Genomic DNA, 17400 nt, shown 5'->3' with positions numbered 1-17400 from the left:
TATCTAGAGCTATATCTTAAGAACCACTGAAACAATACTAGGCTTGTTTGTACTCATTTAATGCATGTTTCACGCTGAATCCAAATATGGTCATGAATATTTGCAATTCTGGAAATTTTGAAATTTTTTCTAATATTTGAAACTTGTCGTCTGCAGTCGCCACTCGCGAGGAGAGAGTTAATTTCTCAAACACGAATAATGCCAAAAAAAATTTTAAAATCCAAAGCGGAGTGCGTTTCTTTTTTCGCTTTTTTTTCTCCTCGACACAAACTCGGAGATGTTCGGAACTTTCAAAGCTTATATTCTTATACACAAAGTGTGATTCACACAATTCTACCAACAAAGGCTTTTAAAATATAGGCCTATACTTTTACCGATGTTTTTGGCGGGTTTTTTTGTTTTGTTTTGTTTTGTTTTGTTGTGTTTTTTTAAACAAACAAAAAAACACGTCTTTAATTACTGCTAGTAATTTAACATTTTCCATAATTGCATTAAGGGGTGGGGTATGAACGTTTGGACAGTATTTATTGTGGGACATTAGAGCACATCAGACATATCGAATTGCATTTTGAATACGAAGAATGTCCTTCTGATAACAAATAATTTTGATTTTTTGAAATTCGCAATGTAATACACATTTATGGCAAATGATTAAAATTGATATTTTTGATATTTAACAGTACTCGAAGTAAACTTTATAAATCTGATGATATGTACTTAAAGTGTATGTAGGTGAGATGAAAAGCCGACGATCAATTGAAATTTTGACCTTTCGTATTGAAGATATGGATTTTTTCCCCAAAACACCAAAAAAAGTTAGGTCTTTTGTGAAAAAATCCATATCTTCAATATGAAAGGTCAAAATTTTCAATTGATCGTCGGCTTTTCCTCCCAGCTACATACACTTTAAGAATATATCATTAGATTTATAAAATTTACTTCGAGGACTTTTATATATCAAAAATGTGAAAAATATCCAATTTTAATATTAAATTTGTCATAAAATTTGTATTATATCGTGAATTTAAAAAATGAAAATTATTTGATATCAGAAAGACATTCTTCGTATTCAGAATGCAATTGGGGCGATATGTCTGATGTGCTCTCATGTCCCACAAAAAATACCGTCGAAACGCTCAAAACGCTCATTCCAGATCCCTTTAAAAAAATTCTATGTATGTATATATATTTGTTCATTTCTTGATTCTATTGATGAGCCTGATTTATTAAAATCTCTTTTTTGTGAACGTGAAAAACAGAATTCAACAATACGAGGTACAATTCGACTGCTCAGCGACATAAGTGGGTAATTGCAACAGCTGCCCTGTGAACATTTAGTATTTTACACACAGTATATTGTACTCATCTATACACATAGCAGCTATTGAACTTACCCACCTCTGCATGAATTGAAATATTAAAACACACAAAAGGTGGGACTGACTCATGACAACATGCAATATTAACTTTAGGGCTGACATACTACAACTATACGCAGAATGTACATAATGTGTGCGTGTGTAGAAATATTGGCCATAATGATGATAATGATGTTAGCGTCATTGTTATTATGTATTTTGCGATATTTTATATTCAATCATCAACTCATGGTAATGTGATGTGGTTAGTTTTTGGCAGGTATTAAGAACAAACATATAAATGTCCTTTGTCACATGTTTGTAATGTTGCAAAACTATGAGTTGATAAAACGACAGGAAATCATATATAAATTGAATTTGATAACAGTACCTACTTAGTGACATTTGTGACATATTGTGACATTAAACAACTCCGCAACTTTACAGTGAATGCTGATAAACATGTAATGTTCTATATTTATAACAAGAAACTGAAAAATGCCAATTTTCAAGAAAGATTTTGATAATTATGTTTCATCAACATATAAATAATTAGAGCTAGAAAATAGTAAATATTATGATGTATGTATATTCTCGCATGGGGCTAAAGGGTTTTGGCCAAGGCAAGCTGAGACAACTTTCTTTTCTTCTTTTTTCTTCTTTTTTTTTTTTTTTTTTTTCTTTTTTTTTTTATATAAAAATATGGCTTTAAATCAGAACCTGTTGGTTCAGTGCATAGTCCGGTTCAAGATAACAGCCTTTAAACTTGAAAGAATGAAACGAGGACGGCAAATTATCAAAAACAATATAAATGTCGGTACACCATGTCCACAAAACCGCAACAAATTGCAGGCAATATGTGTGATTTCCGCATAAAATAAAGCAGTCTTCTTCTTCCAATGATGTGTCATGTCAATACAAAGGGCTTCATTCAAGACAAGCTAAGCCACAGTTTACTCAAAATGACCGAAGGCTTCTAACACAATTATGTCCATACCATTCTTGTCCTTAGACTTGTAGTCTCCAATTTTTGTTGGATGATCACCCTAGAATCTGTCGAATAACTTTTCTACCGGGGGCACTCCCTAAAAATGAATAACGGGGATGTGCGGCCACATTGACCCCCATTTTTCAACTCCATCTCACCCAATGACCTCCTTTTTTTTGTTTTCTTGCCACTAAGACCCCCTTTTGTTCAAAATCTTGGGGAAATTTTTAATAAATCTCTCACTGAAAGACCCTGTTTTTTCATGTTTTTTCTTCAAATTTGTCAACAATTTTCAAATTTTTCAAAAATTTGTTATCAACTTTTATATTTTTACCCAAAATGTTCCCCAGTCTCACTAAATGACCTCCTTGTTTGGTAAGATTTTCCCCAGTCTCACGTAAAGACGCCCCTTGTGTGTGTGTGGGGGGGGCCTTTTCACTGAAAGACCCCCTTTTTTCGGTGTGAAGGCTCTCACCGAAAGACCCCTATAGTTTCGAACTGCTGTCCGCACATCCCAGTCACTTCGAAAGTCGAGTGCCTCCCCCCGGCTTTCGAATAACTTTTGTACTGTGTCTATTTTGGTGTGACCCTATATCGGTAAAATACTTGCACTAGGATCCACAACATGCTCATCTATCAGGGGCACAGTTCCTTAACCCCAATACACTCGTACTCTTCAACTTGAGGTCAAATTTTGCATTATGATTGTTTAATTGAGGTTATTGGACTATGCCATAGGGATGAGGCCATAGTGGTCCATAGTGATATCGGTAAAATATTTGCCATCTCTTGTGAATATCGAATATGACATACAGTATCTTCAAATGTGTGATAATTCCACGTTTAGTTCTCCTTCACTGTCTATGGTTCACCAAACAGTCAAATAGTCAGTATTATTAAAGGAGCACTTCCCGACATATGGTCACCATAACACTTTGCTACTGTCATTTGAATTCCCTTGAGTGGATCGTATTAAGGTATCCGATTATATTACACAGGTAATATCTCTCAAGTGGGTTCTTAAGTATGTATTTTGACACCCAGTGATCCCCTCTCTTTTGTCTCCGTAACCTTGAATGGGATTATCCCCAAGAGGAGTGGAAAAATACGTGTTTGGTAAGTGCCTGACTTTTAACAAGAAAAGTCAACATCCCGATTCCCGAATGGCACTTTCTATCGCGTATCGTGCAACAGAATACACATTGCGATTGACTTGATGCTCTCCGTAGCCCAATAGAGCAGCCAAATATTCGAGGGGCATCGCGGTTTGCGAACAGGGCCCTAGTTCTACTCTTTCCTATACTAATGCACATTTCAATTTTAAAATGACTTTTGAAATCGCTGTCAGGCAGGCAAGACATATATTGAAAAATCAGCAGTGGGTCAGAATTGTTTCTTCTCAATGTAAAACTTAAAGTATGGATACCGAAATTTATGAAAAGGCACCCCGCGTGCAAAAATACACTGGCACTGAGTGCCTCGCGTCCGTGGCATGCAGCAAACATTATGCCTTTGAGTTTGCCATTAACGTTACTGATTTATCAAAATATGAATATCAGTACCCTTTTAGATTTCCAAACCTAAAAGCTTGAAGCATTTATTTGAATATAGTCTGAATATGCCTTTAACGCGAACATGTATAGTGTATATCACAATTATTGAATTTGAACGTGACGATTTTGAGTGTCAACTGAACTGTTGCTTGGAAAAGGTTATAATGTGTAAAGATCTCAATAGAACTTTGTATAGATCGTGAAACATGAAGATATCTCAAGTGATTCAAATGAAATAATGATTCTCAAATATTTCATTTTGTTTATTTCCCCTCAAGCTTAAGCATACGTGACATGTCGGCACCTATTATTGCAATGCTATTTTGCCTAGCCACTGTGTTCCGAAGAAATACATGTGTATTGTTCGTGATAAAGCGTAAGTCCCAAATTCACGGTCCAACGTCTACCACATGGCTTAACCGGGCCATGCAATAATTTGGGGGGAGGGGTCGAATTCTCTTCATTTACCAGGTAAATGGTTTCATCCTCCAACAGAAACGAAGGTGGTGGATATTATACCAAGGGCAGTGATTTAGTTTCAAGTTTATATATTATATACATACAGATGCTCGTTCAATCCGGTCCGGTGTCAAAATTGCAGGTCCCTGCATCGGACTTGCGAAACAGATTAAGATGTAGTGCCTAGCATCAGTTCCCCATCAGGATAGTAAACGTAAAACTCTTTGTTTATTATCTGATGGTGGGGATCGTGAAACAAAACGTCTAAACTCTTGTCTTGAGTGATGAACATCTAATGAATGCTGAAAAAAAGATTGACCCATGCCGTGTGAAAAAAAAGAAGAGAGGACCATGAAGGCCCAAACCCAGCATTCAATTGTTGGGGGAATCATATCTTAGCCTTCAGGAACAACTATGGAATGCTCTCAATTCACTTGCAGCTGACTAGATTTCCTTGAGCTGAACATGATTACCATGAAGAAAACATGTTTGTGTACAATCTCGTCGTCCTCAAAGGACAGGTAACCGGGCAGGTAGCAACCGTAGCATTGACCTATGAGAAGATGTATTTACTTATTGCCGGTCTGGCCAACAGGCTATACGCTGTCTCCGACAAAGTTTACTTTCAGTTGGGAAAAGAACTATTGAATTCAATAACAACACTTTGCTTTGTTCGTTCCGACTTGCTGCATGAATCTGGATGCATAAATATTATGCCGTTCTCAAAAATATTGCTTTAATATACTCTGATCCATCTGAAGTTAAGTGTGATGACTTTCAACATACGCACGTTTCAAGTACATCTCTCCATTAAGTATAAGGGATGAAATCAAAACTCAACCGGCGGCAACTGACCGCCGGTTCCGTCCGGTTTCCATTATTTAGATCAATAGAAACCGGACGGAACTGGACGGAACCGGCGGTCGAGTTTTGATTCCATCCCTAATTGTAATCTATGAATTACAGTTCAGGCTCCGCCCTCGCTGTCGAGCTTCTCCTTCTCTCGTCTTCGGCACGATACAGATTGTCGTTTGACAATCTGTAGGCCCCTAGGCCTATCTGTAACGACAATCTGTATGCCCGGGCAAAAGTTGCACCCGCGACATTGACACTCGCATGCAACAGGCTACGGACTGTGGGCCACGCAATAAGGAGACCGGAACTGTCACTTTCCATCATCCTCCATCCTAACAATTAGGCCACAGAAGCCTATCGCCGTGGAGGAGCCCTTCGCCGCACATATCTAGCTCAGCTCATAGGCGATCTCAACGCCATTAACTTGACAATCAAGGACGCCTTCAGAGTAGCCCAAAACCGCACAGAATGGCAGAGACTTGTGGGATCTGTTAAATAACTGTATATTATAACTCTTTCAGTCACAACGCCTCATGTTCTTGAACTTGAGTTGCGTCACCTTAGTAGTAGTCCCGGGTAGTAGTCGGCAAGAGATCCCACTCCCGAGCCCCGCGTCTTTGACAAAAGACGACTGAGCATTGGCCTTGAAGTAACATCAGTATTCGCGACGTTGTGATCAAGGGTTATGGAGCATGGATGGAGTGAGTTTGCTTATGGCGCACGCCTCGTCGACTGTAATTTGACCTGCAGTAATGAGAATCCCAGTGAGGTCATGTTGGGAATCGGAACCCCAATAATCGGCGCTCCCAATGTGATCTCATTTGAGCCAGTGGTGAGCTCAGATCCTATAGGGTTGCGAGCCTTAGGATCTGTGTTTTCAGGTAATAAGATGGGTAAAGTTGTGAATGGTCACATTGGGAACCCCAATTATGCCAATGAGGTCACGTTGGGAACCCCAATCACCAAATGTGACCTCATTTGTTGAGCTCAGATCCTATTGTTGCGAGACTTTCAGCACATAAGGTTCTGTGCTTTCTGGCAATAAGATGGGTTGCGAATGGTCACATTGGGAACCCTAATCATGCCACTGAGGTCACGTTGGGAACCTCAATAACAAAATGTGACTCATTTTGTTGTGAATGATCACATTGGAGCCCCAATCCTGCCAATGAGGTCACGTTTGGAACCTCAATAACAAAATGTGACCTCATTTGAAGTGTTGAACTCAGATCCTATGGTTGCGAGACTTTCAGCACATAAGGTTCTATGCTTTCAGGCAATAAGATGCATGGGTAAAGTTGCGAATGGTCACATTGGGAACCCCAATCATGCCACTGAGGTAATGCCCCAATAACCAATGTGACCTCATTTGTTGAGCTCAGATCCTATTGTTGCGAGACTTTCAGCACATTAGCATCTATGCTTTCAGTCAGGCATTAACATGATTACGATGTGACAATTTGCTAGTAGTCTTTCAAGAAAGCTATAATGTGGTACGGTCGGACGCGTTCTGAAAAAAATCTCCCCTTGGCTGTGACTCATTGTACCATGCAGGAATGTTATACGTAATAACCATTATAAACGGTATCATCAAAATTAAAACCTATATTTGCCTTCAACTTGAATTATTACTTTCAAGCATGGAAGTACAAGGCATCTTGTACTTCCATGCTTCAACGATAAATCAATCATTTAAAGTGGATAGGAAAATTAGAGATCCGATTTATCTCTTATATAATTATCTTCAAAACCTTGATTCTTAAATTTTAAATCTCTCATGGGAAAACAGTTACCAGAGGCAGAATCATCGTGATGTTGCAACATAATTACACCCCTCCCTATTAAGTTATATAATTATGTTCATAACGAAAATAGACGACGGCCTTGGCATGGGCAAATCGATGTGCCCTTTCCCAACAACCGTAACAAATACGTCCCTCGATAACTTCCTGCATTGGCATCATACCTTGTTTGTGTCATGCATTTTGAAAACATTATTTCCCGGTATATATATCTCGATATATATTAGAGCAATACCATTAAGTATGAAATTAAGCAGACAATGACATACATAGTTGTTTTTGTATTTCTTTATCGTCAATGTCAAAATGATTTATGACATTAATAAGCGAAGGGATATTGATTTAATTCAAACCCGTTTTTTGGGCCATATACTACTTATGTCATTAGGACTTGGAGTATACATCGACCTTCCTTAATGTCATCGTACTCTCAAAACCCTGCAACGTGAATCAACAAAAATCATCATCAAAGACACTGCAAAAATTGTGTTCAGCAATTTAACACTTTTCCACGCAGCTGATCGCTTTGGAAGCATTTTTGTTGAACCAAGTGGTATCAGTCTATACATTACAAGTGTATGTCTAGCTTATACTTACTAGCTTGCTTACTTACTGACTTACCTTTTTGTTTGGTGGCACTGTGCTGAAATATTAGCTTGTGTTATAACACTATTCCATCATGGATGAATACCGAGGTACCAAGATACTGCCGAAGCCCCATAGTCCAGCTATGGTGTGAGAACCGCCCTATAGTTTTTAAAGCCATGCTTTCTTTAAATTAGTGCATATCGATAATGGAGACTCATTCGTGCTTCTCTCTTAAATAGGAACCAGGAAAATAATTTTCAAACATTACGGCCGAAGCCCCATAGTCCAGCTATGGTGTGAGAACCGCCCTATAGTTGTTGAAGCCATACTTTCTTAAAATTAGTGCATATCGATAGTGGCGACTCATTCGTGCTTCTCTCTTAAGGGGGTACTACACCCATGTGGTAAATTTGTGATTATTTTTGCATTTTTCTCAAAAAATAATTACACACTGGTAACAAAAGTTATGTATATTATTGGGGCAAGGAATCCAATTACTATACTGAAATGTCAGTGACTCAAGACAAGCGGTTCGATATATATGATAGGAAACAAGGTACATCCTAGCGGTAGGCCTACCTTATTTCTGATCATAAATAACAAACCGCTTGTCTTGGGTCACTGAAATTCCAGTGTAGTAATTGGATTCCTTGCCCCAATAATATACATAACTTTTGTTACCACTGTGTTATTAGTTTTTGAGAAAATGCAAAAATAGACACAAATTTATCGAGGGGTGTATAGTACCCCCTTAAATGAACCAGGAAATTAATTTTCAAACATTATCTTTATTCGAAAACAAAAATACAGAGAGCACTTTGCGTTCTCTGATTTTGTAAATGTCCTTTTATTATTATTATTTTCAATATTTATTCATCAATATTTTTATTTTTTTTTTTTTTTTAAGGTAAAAGGCATTGCAAATAGTCCTTTTTACACAAAATGGGGTGTTTTTTTAACATTTTTGTTTGTGAAATAAAATACTCAAAATCGAGCCCAATGCATAAATGGCGCATGGGCCAAAATTGTCTCGGTTTCAACGACATAGTTCATTATATGATTAACCTCCATTCAATTATTATGGTAAGAAAATGTGACCTTTAAAGTTGCCGAATGTGAAAATGCAACATATTTCCACTGCGTTGTCTTTTTTAAAGACATTTCTTGTTATACCTATATTCCACATTCAACGTTCGTTCTACATTCAAACATGATTGGGTCTATGAACTGCGACCTAACAGATGAGCATGTTGATGTGTATACAAACAAACTTGAATCCAATACATTCCTCCTGGCAGGATGATCCAACGCAGGGGTCTCTGCTCCGCTTACTGGTACCAATTTTAAAGTGGAAAATTAAATTATCCAATTTTCTCAAAATGATATAAATTTTCTACATGAAAATGTTGCCAATTGCTCCCATGGTAGAGTGCATCATATTTTTCGATATATTTACATGATATATAACCCAGACACTTTAAATTGAAGTCACAGGATTTACGGAGATGAGTGACAAAAATATCAAATCACAGTTTTCACTCAGACCGAGTTTCCCACGTATATTGTTGTTTAACTTCGAAGGTGAAGGACAATGCATGACGAATACAAAATAAAACACTATGTTTTTTATGGGTTTTTTGCAGTGGTGTAATCAGTGGGGGAAGGGGAGGGGGAGTGCGGAGGAAAGCCCCCCCCCCCGCGCCACACACACACACCGACACAAACAAAATGGGAAGACGGGGCAAAAATATGCACAAATTTCATCAGAAATTGGGAAATTTTTTAATCTTGCCCCCCCCCCCCGGAAGGTCAGGTCTGGTTAGGGGCTGTGCAATAATTATGAGCCCTGGGGAGGGTAAAATTGGGGGGGCAAGAAATTTTGGCAAGCCGAAAGGGGTGGCAAGCAATTTTTGGCAAGCCGAGAGGGGGGGGGCAAGCGATTTTTGGCACGCATTCATGGGGCGCCTTTTTAATAAAACGCTCTAAAAAGGCTTAGGAAAACAGTACGGAAACGCTTAATACATCCAGACCATTTTAGGTTTGCAATTAGGGATCCCAAAAATTTGGCATGTTCAAGGGGGAGCAAAGAATTTTTGGCCGGCCGAGAGGGGGGGGCAGGCGATTTTGGGCGGGCCGAGAGGGGGGCAAGCGATTTTTGGTGACCCGTTTGGAAATGTTACCCCCCGGCTCATAATTATTGCACAGCCCCTTACGCCACTGGTTGTTGCTGAAACGGTACAGTCGTTCCGTGCGCACGTACGCCCGAGTCCTGATGGCAATTATATCAGAAGTATATATCAATACAAAATGCAAGCGGAAGGCTTCCAACTTTTCGAATCTGGTACGCCATTCCTGTTATACATTATTTTGAGAACGGTACGTGCATACTTTCGGAAAAAGGCGCAGCTCGTGGGTGCATACCTTTAAATATTGTTTTAAAAGATATTCTGGTTATTAATTTATCGTCAAAATGTTTTGTCTGGATGTATTATCTGCCTAAACGCCATGGTTTCCGATTTCTACTGCCATGGTCGCACGGAGTGTCGCTGGTGCAATGACAAGAAATTTATCAAGTTCAGTATAATCTATTAATACTTTAATTCCTGACTTTAACCACGAACGCATCTTTTCTTGCATATAAGGAAAAGCTTATAAATATGATAGTTAAGTACGGGTGTGTGACAACTAAAAACTGCACAATGTCCCTATATAAAGAGACTTTTAGAAATTATGTCGAGCAAGGAGCAACAAAATCTGTTAAAAAATCTGAAGTCACTTAAAACTGGTTGATAAATCGGAGATATAGGCCTACCCTTAAACCATTTTCATTTCAGAAATATCGGCAAAATAGTAAATAGAGAATTAAGATTGGTCTCTCCATACACATTTCAAAAGTAGGGGCCTACAAAAAATGGCTTTAGTGGGGAATAGTGTACTTTGGGATTGGCGAATCTGCGAATGTCCCTTTAAATCACAATCGTCATCACGCATCCTGGTTCACGTATAAACCATGCATGTACTAAAGTATTTTACGAACCACCAAGTGCCAACTCGGCAGTACGCTTATAAATTTGATACACTCATATTATAGGCCCCCTGTGTTACACCCGAAATTTCATTTTCAAAACTTCCGCACCCAAAAAAACCCCTAGGTTATTGCTCCCAAAGATCTCCTTTTAGCCTTTTTTGCTCACACAATTGCCAAAATGAAAATTACAATGTCTGGACAATTTCACCAAATGCTCATTAGCAACGCAATTTGTCACCCATAGACCCCTCTTGACCTAATGTAAAGCTGCTGTCAGTTCAATAAGACCCCTTAGGCCTATAGTGTGGTTGAACTTGAAAGGCAAGGTAGCAAACTTATTAATAATCATACACCCCAAATCCAACTTCATTTTCTTGTTCTCTCTTGCTTCCGTCAGTTCTATTGTCATTCAAGTTTTTTGCCTCGGTATATTAACAAACGACATTCATGTTACATGCTTTATTTGAGCCATCTGATGCAAACAAGTGTTTGGATCTCGTTTCCATGGTAACTTTATCAAGACTTATTATTATATTTGAAATAATTTCAAGTACATTGAACTTCCACGATGACTGACAAACTTGTCTGATTACGAGTTAGTCCCGCTTCATACTTTTTATTCGGCATCAAATATTTTGATGCAACAGGTATGAATTCGTTGTTCTAAGTTGATTTGTTCTTTGATTTGTTCGGGTTTTGACAACCCTGGATAACCCAAGAAAGCCTCTATTGAAGCTTATTGCCATTGGGGTCCATTTGAACACCGGGACGGGTTGGGAACAGTCAGGGGTTAGCACCCTACTCTTTTTGAAACTGGCTGCGAGATACATGTACAGGTATGGCTCTCTGCACACGGGACCGACGGCTTAACGTCCCCTCCGAAGGACGGAGTACTTTCAATATCCCAGTAAATCGCCACCGCCGGAACCCCCCCCCCAATTTCTTAAGATCTGGGTCGTTCGGGCAAGAACAGGTGTGTGTTTTTTGTTCCCTTACACTTACAGAGAAATGTAGGCCTACGCGTATTGGGAAAAGTACAAGCGCCCTCCATGCTATTTATGTTTATCTAATGATCGTATTTATGATAGATTGTGATAATAATACATGGTTGTACAGCCGTCTGTATCAGTAATAATAGTTGCTCAAACTCCAAATAATGATTTTGTGGAGGGTATCTGCCTTTCGTCGAAAAAGTCGTCAAAAAAGTCAGTTAGAGACATATTAAATGCTTGTAGATGGAATTCTACGGGGCTTACCATAATACATGTTTGTACAGCCGTCTGTATCAGTAAGAATAGTTGCTTAAACTCCAAATAATGTGTCGTGGAGGGTATCTGCATTTCGTCTCTTTCGTCAAAAACATTTTCTTAGAGACATGCTTGTAGATGGAATTCTATGGTATATCCTGAAACAAACTAATAATAACTACTGGTATGGGGATGGTATATCACTGCCGAAACAAAACAATAAACCATACAGAGCTTCTGATGCTTAAGTTAATTCTTTAGTTTCAAAGGCAAAAAGGTTAACTTAGTCAGTATGTTCTAAATTTTTATTCCATCCGCGAGAAGTATGCTTTATTAATCATAATCAGATAACATATTGTTATTTAAGGACCAATCCGACAAAACGCTTTCATTTGAGTAACATTACTTATGTTCCCGAACAAACCCATGTTCTAAAAGCGTCTGGTTTCCAAAGTTCCAGTGTGGTTTTTAAATACTTGCATGTAACCCGTTGATTGACTCAAGTTTTATTCCCATCTTCGAGAAGTACATGTGCTTTCTATCACCATATTCGTGAGAAAATAATATATTTGTATCTGACACTTTACCTCGGGGCTTTGAAATGCATGTATATTTTTATTACATTTCCCAGAACTTGGATAGCTCATAACACACAATGTGCAAATATGTTGTTCCACGTAAATTGTGACATGCATGAGCATTCGTAGTTCATAAGGTCTTGGTTTTTGAATTATGGGTCAATTGAGCAGATGAATAATGAACAACATTTGTTTTCACACAGCATATAGCCCAATATTTGTACATCATTAAATCTTCCATGTCTTTCGTATTGGTATTTATAACATTTTAATATACAGGGGATACAAGAACCATCCACGCATTGCACTCTTTTAGCGGTTTTAACATGAACATTAGGAAACAAATTTGGAGAAAACCTTCTGTTAATAAAATACTATGCTGAGCCATCAGCCTGGGTGGCTCACGCTCCAGTAATTTCAGACGATTGAGCTCAGTAATACATCAAAGAATGTCTTCCAATTCATGAAAACAAATAGATAATCAGCTTATCGGATTAAAAGCTTAGAGGGAAGGTCTTGCTGCTCAGCGAGTGTTTGTAATTATCAGAAGGTTTTCTCTAAATTCTCTAATGAATTACTTTGGAAACATAACATGCATATGTAGCTATGCCAGAGAAAAAAACTCCGCACATATACCTGGCTGTGCGGAGTCTTGAACCCATACTTTCGGATTGTGCGTTCGATGCTCTAACCACTGAGCTACACACGCAAACTGTCTTAAGGTGGTACTACACCCCCTAATAAATTGTGTGAATAATTTTGCATTTTTCTCAAAAAATAGCTACACACTGGTAACAAAAGTTATGTATATTATAGGGGCAAGGAATCCAATTACTTCACTGAAATTTCAGTGATTCAAGACAAGTGATTCATTATATGTGTTAAGAAATGAGGTACATTCTAGCGGTACCTCTTTTCTTATGATAAATAACGTACCGCTTGTCTTGAGTAAACTGAAATTTCAGTGTAGTAACTGGATTCCTTACCCCTATAATATACATAACGTTTGTTACCAGTGTGTTATTATTTTTTGAGAAAAATGCAAAAATAGTCACAAATTTATCAAAGGGTGTAATACCACCGTAAGTCTGGTACCTATGGATGAATGGTGAGTGAAAACATTAGTTTTTGCAATCCGTACATATCCTATTGATGAGTACCAAATTTGATAAACGTGAATGCCTACTGAAGGTTCAACACCACTAATTATCTATACGGTTTTCAATGGGAAAATGGCTAATTTCAGGTGAAATTTTCTCATATTCAGAACTCTCACAGTTAAACGCCTGTAATATCAGGTAAAACTATATGATTTCAATGCCAAATGATCAAAAACTCAACATAGGTTGACCTGAGATTTTTCTTGTTTCAACGCACTGAACCGTAAATACCTTAAAATGACAGTGGGTCCTCGAAGCTGTAAGTTACATGGTAGAGCGAATATTTACTAAAAACCGATGTCGTGCGGATGAATTTTGGTAATATTACAACAAAAATGTCATATTATGAGAGAAAATAAATTTATATACCATTTCGAATCATCAAACCCCAAAATGTACTTTTTTTGCGTAGATAATTTGGTCAATTTCAGTGATTTTAAAGCAGTCTTTTCAGATGCCACGCAAACAAATAGTTGCTCGTCGTATTCATGGTATTTCCATGCATTACCCATGCATCTTGTAGAGACTGCTGACAGGTTTGCGCCCAGGTAACTATTAACCTACTTGCTGAAGCTGGTCAGAGGTCTGATAGCAAGGATCTGCGAGAGCATCATTCCACATGCGGGCTATGGTAAAAGGATCTATATGATCTATAACATGGATGACAAATTGGATTAGGAGTGCAGTAATGGTTAATGGAGACTTCCGACAATGTACAAAAATGCGCATAATAAGAAGCTACACCTAAAGTCATCGCAAAACTTGCTATAGAAATAGAAGAATTCGAAAAACTTGCCAAATTTATTTGAAGTAAACGTCTTTGTTGTCTGCACTTGTCAAATGTGAAACATGGTGTTAAGGGTTTAAATCTGTATAAGGTATTATCAACAGGTTTGCGTCGGGTGAGGATAGGCCGGATAATCCCTAAAAAACCAATAACATCTTTCAGTGCAACACCTGCAAGGTGCTTGTTTCATCCCCGTTTTAGGCCCGTCACGTCTCGGTCACATCAGCGCAAATAAAATGCTTTTCCGACATAAGTTTCATTCAATTACCGGTCTTTTTCATCTTTTTACATAATAATGTAAATAGCTAGCTATGTTGTATAGGAAAAACAAGTTTTTGTGATTAAGTTAAGTATGTGAATTGCGAATGTTAATCGCAATTTCAGTTGCAGGGACCGTTATTTAGTAGTTCACAGTTTGATGATAATGATTATAACCATGGCGTTAAACCTGAATTTAATGTTTCAAACTTTCAAAGTACATATCCGCTTTAGTCTAAAATATTTCTCCGTATATAACAAGAATATATTACTTATTAGCAACAAAAAAGAAAAACATCCTTAAATTGGTCTCGTATCCATAAGTACCAGACTTGAGACCTATTTATCAGGGACAGTAGCTCAGTGGTTAGAGCATCCGGCGGACGTACTATCCGAAGGTCTGGGGTTCAAGTCAAGTTTGGTTTTTTTACTTACCTGTCTATAATCATGTTACTTTTTACATTGTATTGTCATATGTAAACATGTGTTATACTTAGGGACCGATCGTTATTTACGTCAGGGGGGGAATGGGTGTTTTGGCAAAAATATCGACAAAAAATTTTGCGTTCCCCCCTCGCGTCCGCTCAAAATTTTCGCGTTCCCCTTGTTTTCCCAATTTTCTCCATTTAAAATTTAACAATCCCCCTCCTGGTTCAACTAAAATTTCAGGTTCCCCCTCAAGACCACAAAAAATTTTGTGTTCCCCCTAAATTTACCCATTCCCCCCCCCTGCCATAAATAACGATCGCTCCCTTATAGTGTGCGATGTGTGGTTCTTCTTTCCCCAGTATATTCATATTAAGAATTGCGGTAAAGCATCATTAATTTCTTCTCGTGTGCTATAGTTTGTGGTAATGTTTGAAGTGTTGGATGTTCCAATGCGTTCAAGCCTCTTTTCGTTATTTCCTTGGGCCTTTCCACAGGATTAAGTGAAAGAATGAAATCCTTTCTCGTATGTAATGATTGTAAGTCTGGTATTATTTTGTGGATTGGCGGTATTTTCGGGAGTTTTTAGAGCGGTGTCATGAAAACCATGCAAGGCGGTTAATCTTGCGGATATAGGGGGAATGCAACACAGTCTATATAGATATTCGTATCATGAGCCCAATTTGTGGGATGATAAAGACGTCTGAATCAAATCCACCTGTAAGCTTCTGTAGAATCACAATGGTGTACTTGTTGTATCATGTAAAATGACTTACTGAAACATGCCTTGGGTGTGGCCAACATTACACGATCATGATGATGTGTTTAAGGAGCTTCCGTCAAAAGAGTCTTCCAATGGACAATACCAAAGCATTATAACTATGACAGGTATATAAATAAATCGAGAAATGAAAATTATTGGTATAGACTATTTTTTCACAATTACAGGCCAGACGTCGTTGCGTTCGGTCACAATGGCTCATTATGTAATGAAAGTGGACCGGGAAAGTTGCAGGTTTGAAAGTCTTCAGTCTTCAGTCTTTATGCTCCTAAATAAAGCAGTTGCACTTGGTCTATTGAACTCTCACAAAGAATGTAATCTTAGGATAGAATATTCTGCATACTTTGCGGAAGTTGAATGTACGTAAGTGCAACTTTTAAAATAGCACCTTGTCTTACATGAATGAGCCATTGCGACCTAACACAACAATGTGTGACACTGTAAACGGGACCAGGTGCAAGAAACAAAATAGGCTGCCAATAAATGTTATAATTTAAAATTTCGTCTGCAACTTTTCGATTTATTTTAAAATGTCTTAAAACTATAGTGAACCCAATGGACATTATATACATTTCCGCATTTTATTGTGTTCCATTTTCTATTGTATTTCTAAATGAAATTTCGAAAGTTCGTTGAACTGCCCATTATTTTTGCTAATGTGGCCAGTGACCACATTTATCTAGATAATTGCTTGGACAGTTCCAGGGACAGTTAAAACATTTTCCACCCAACCTATTAGACACTGGGTCATTTTTGTTTCAGAAATAGCTAAATTGGACAGCTTTGCATTTAGCAGGAATATGCCCTATAAGTCACACCATACTGTCAAATGTCCATGTTGACAAAGTCGATCGCTTATATAATTATTTATTTTTTACATAAAGCATGTTTACGCATTATAGGCTATACATTATATAATGGCCTGCACCTGGACGTTTTAAAGCGCGGGATGTTAGTTGTTATGTTTTGCTGTTCTGAGTTCCCTAGGGAAACCAATAATATAACATGATGACATCTTTGACCATGCATGTTATTATGTTCCGACAATGGCCTACCCCAAAATAACATATTCTTTAATATTAAAGTGGGGCCCTCAATAGGGCCTCTTATATATAGCGTATATATTTTGTGTATTGTTTAGTTTACGTATTTTGTGTATTCTTTTGTATTCTCTAGTTTACGTAACAGTGTTTTGTGTATTCTTTAGTTTACGTAACAATAATTTTAATATTTTGTTTGATTGTTTGTCATATTTCTACGTTTGTATTTTTTGGAAACACCAGTTAACAAAAACATGTTGCAAACGTGATATATAGGCCTACTACGGATCCAACATGCTTAAAGGTGTGTGACTCTATTGACAGCCTCATCCCCATGTAGGCCTACCCCTCAAAAATGCAGATTTTGGTATCGGTGAAAGCTCATACTTTTCGCCTAACCCCAGTAACATTTTAGTGCTGGAATATGTTCTGTTTCGGCGGTATGGAAAAAAAACCATGCCTGGTATAGTTTGCTTCTAGATCCAATTTGCC

General features: G+C 37.9%; 1 protein-coding gene across 2 annotated transcripts in view; it reads left to right on the top strand.

The window, feature by feature from the left end:
* Window positions 1–17400, top strand: part of LOC140164962 (collagenase 3-like) — a 126537-nt gene that overhangs the window by 70117 nt on the left and 39020 nt on the right. The gene's annotated exons all lie outside the window — the stretch shown is intronic.

Source organism: Amphiura filiformis, chromosome 11 (genome assembly GCF_039555335.1).
Source record: "Amphiura filiformis chromosome 11, Afil_fr2py, whole genome shotgun sequence".
Taxonomy (NCBI): Eukaryota; Metazoa; Echinodermata; class Ophiuroidea; order Amphilepidida; family Amphiuridae; genus Amphiura; species Amphiura filiformis.
Note: the sequence above shows the minus strand (reverse complement) of the source record. Positions and strands in the feature narration are given on the sequence as shown.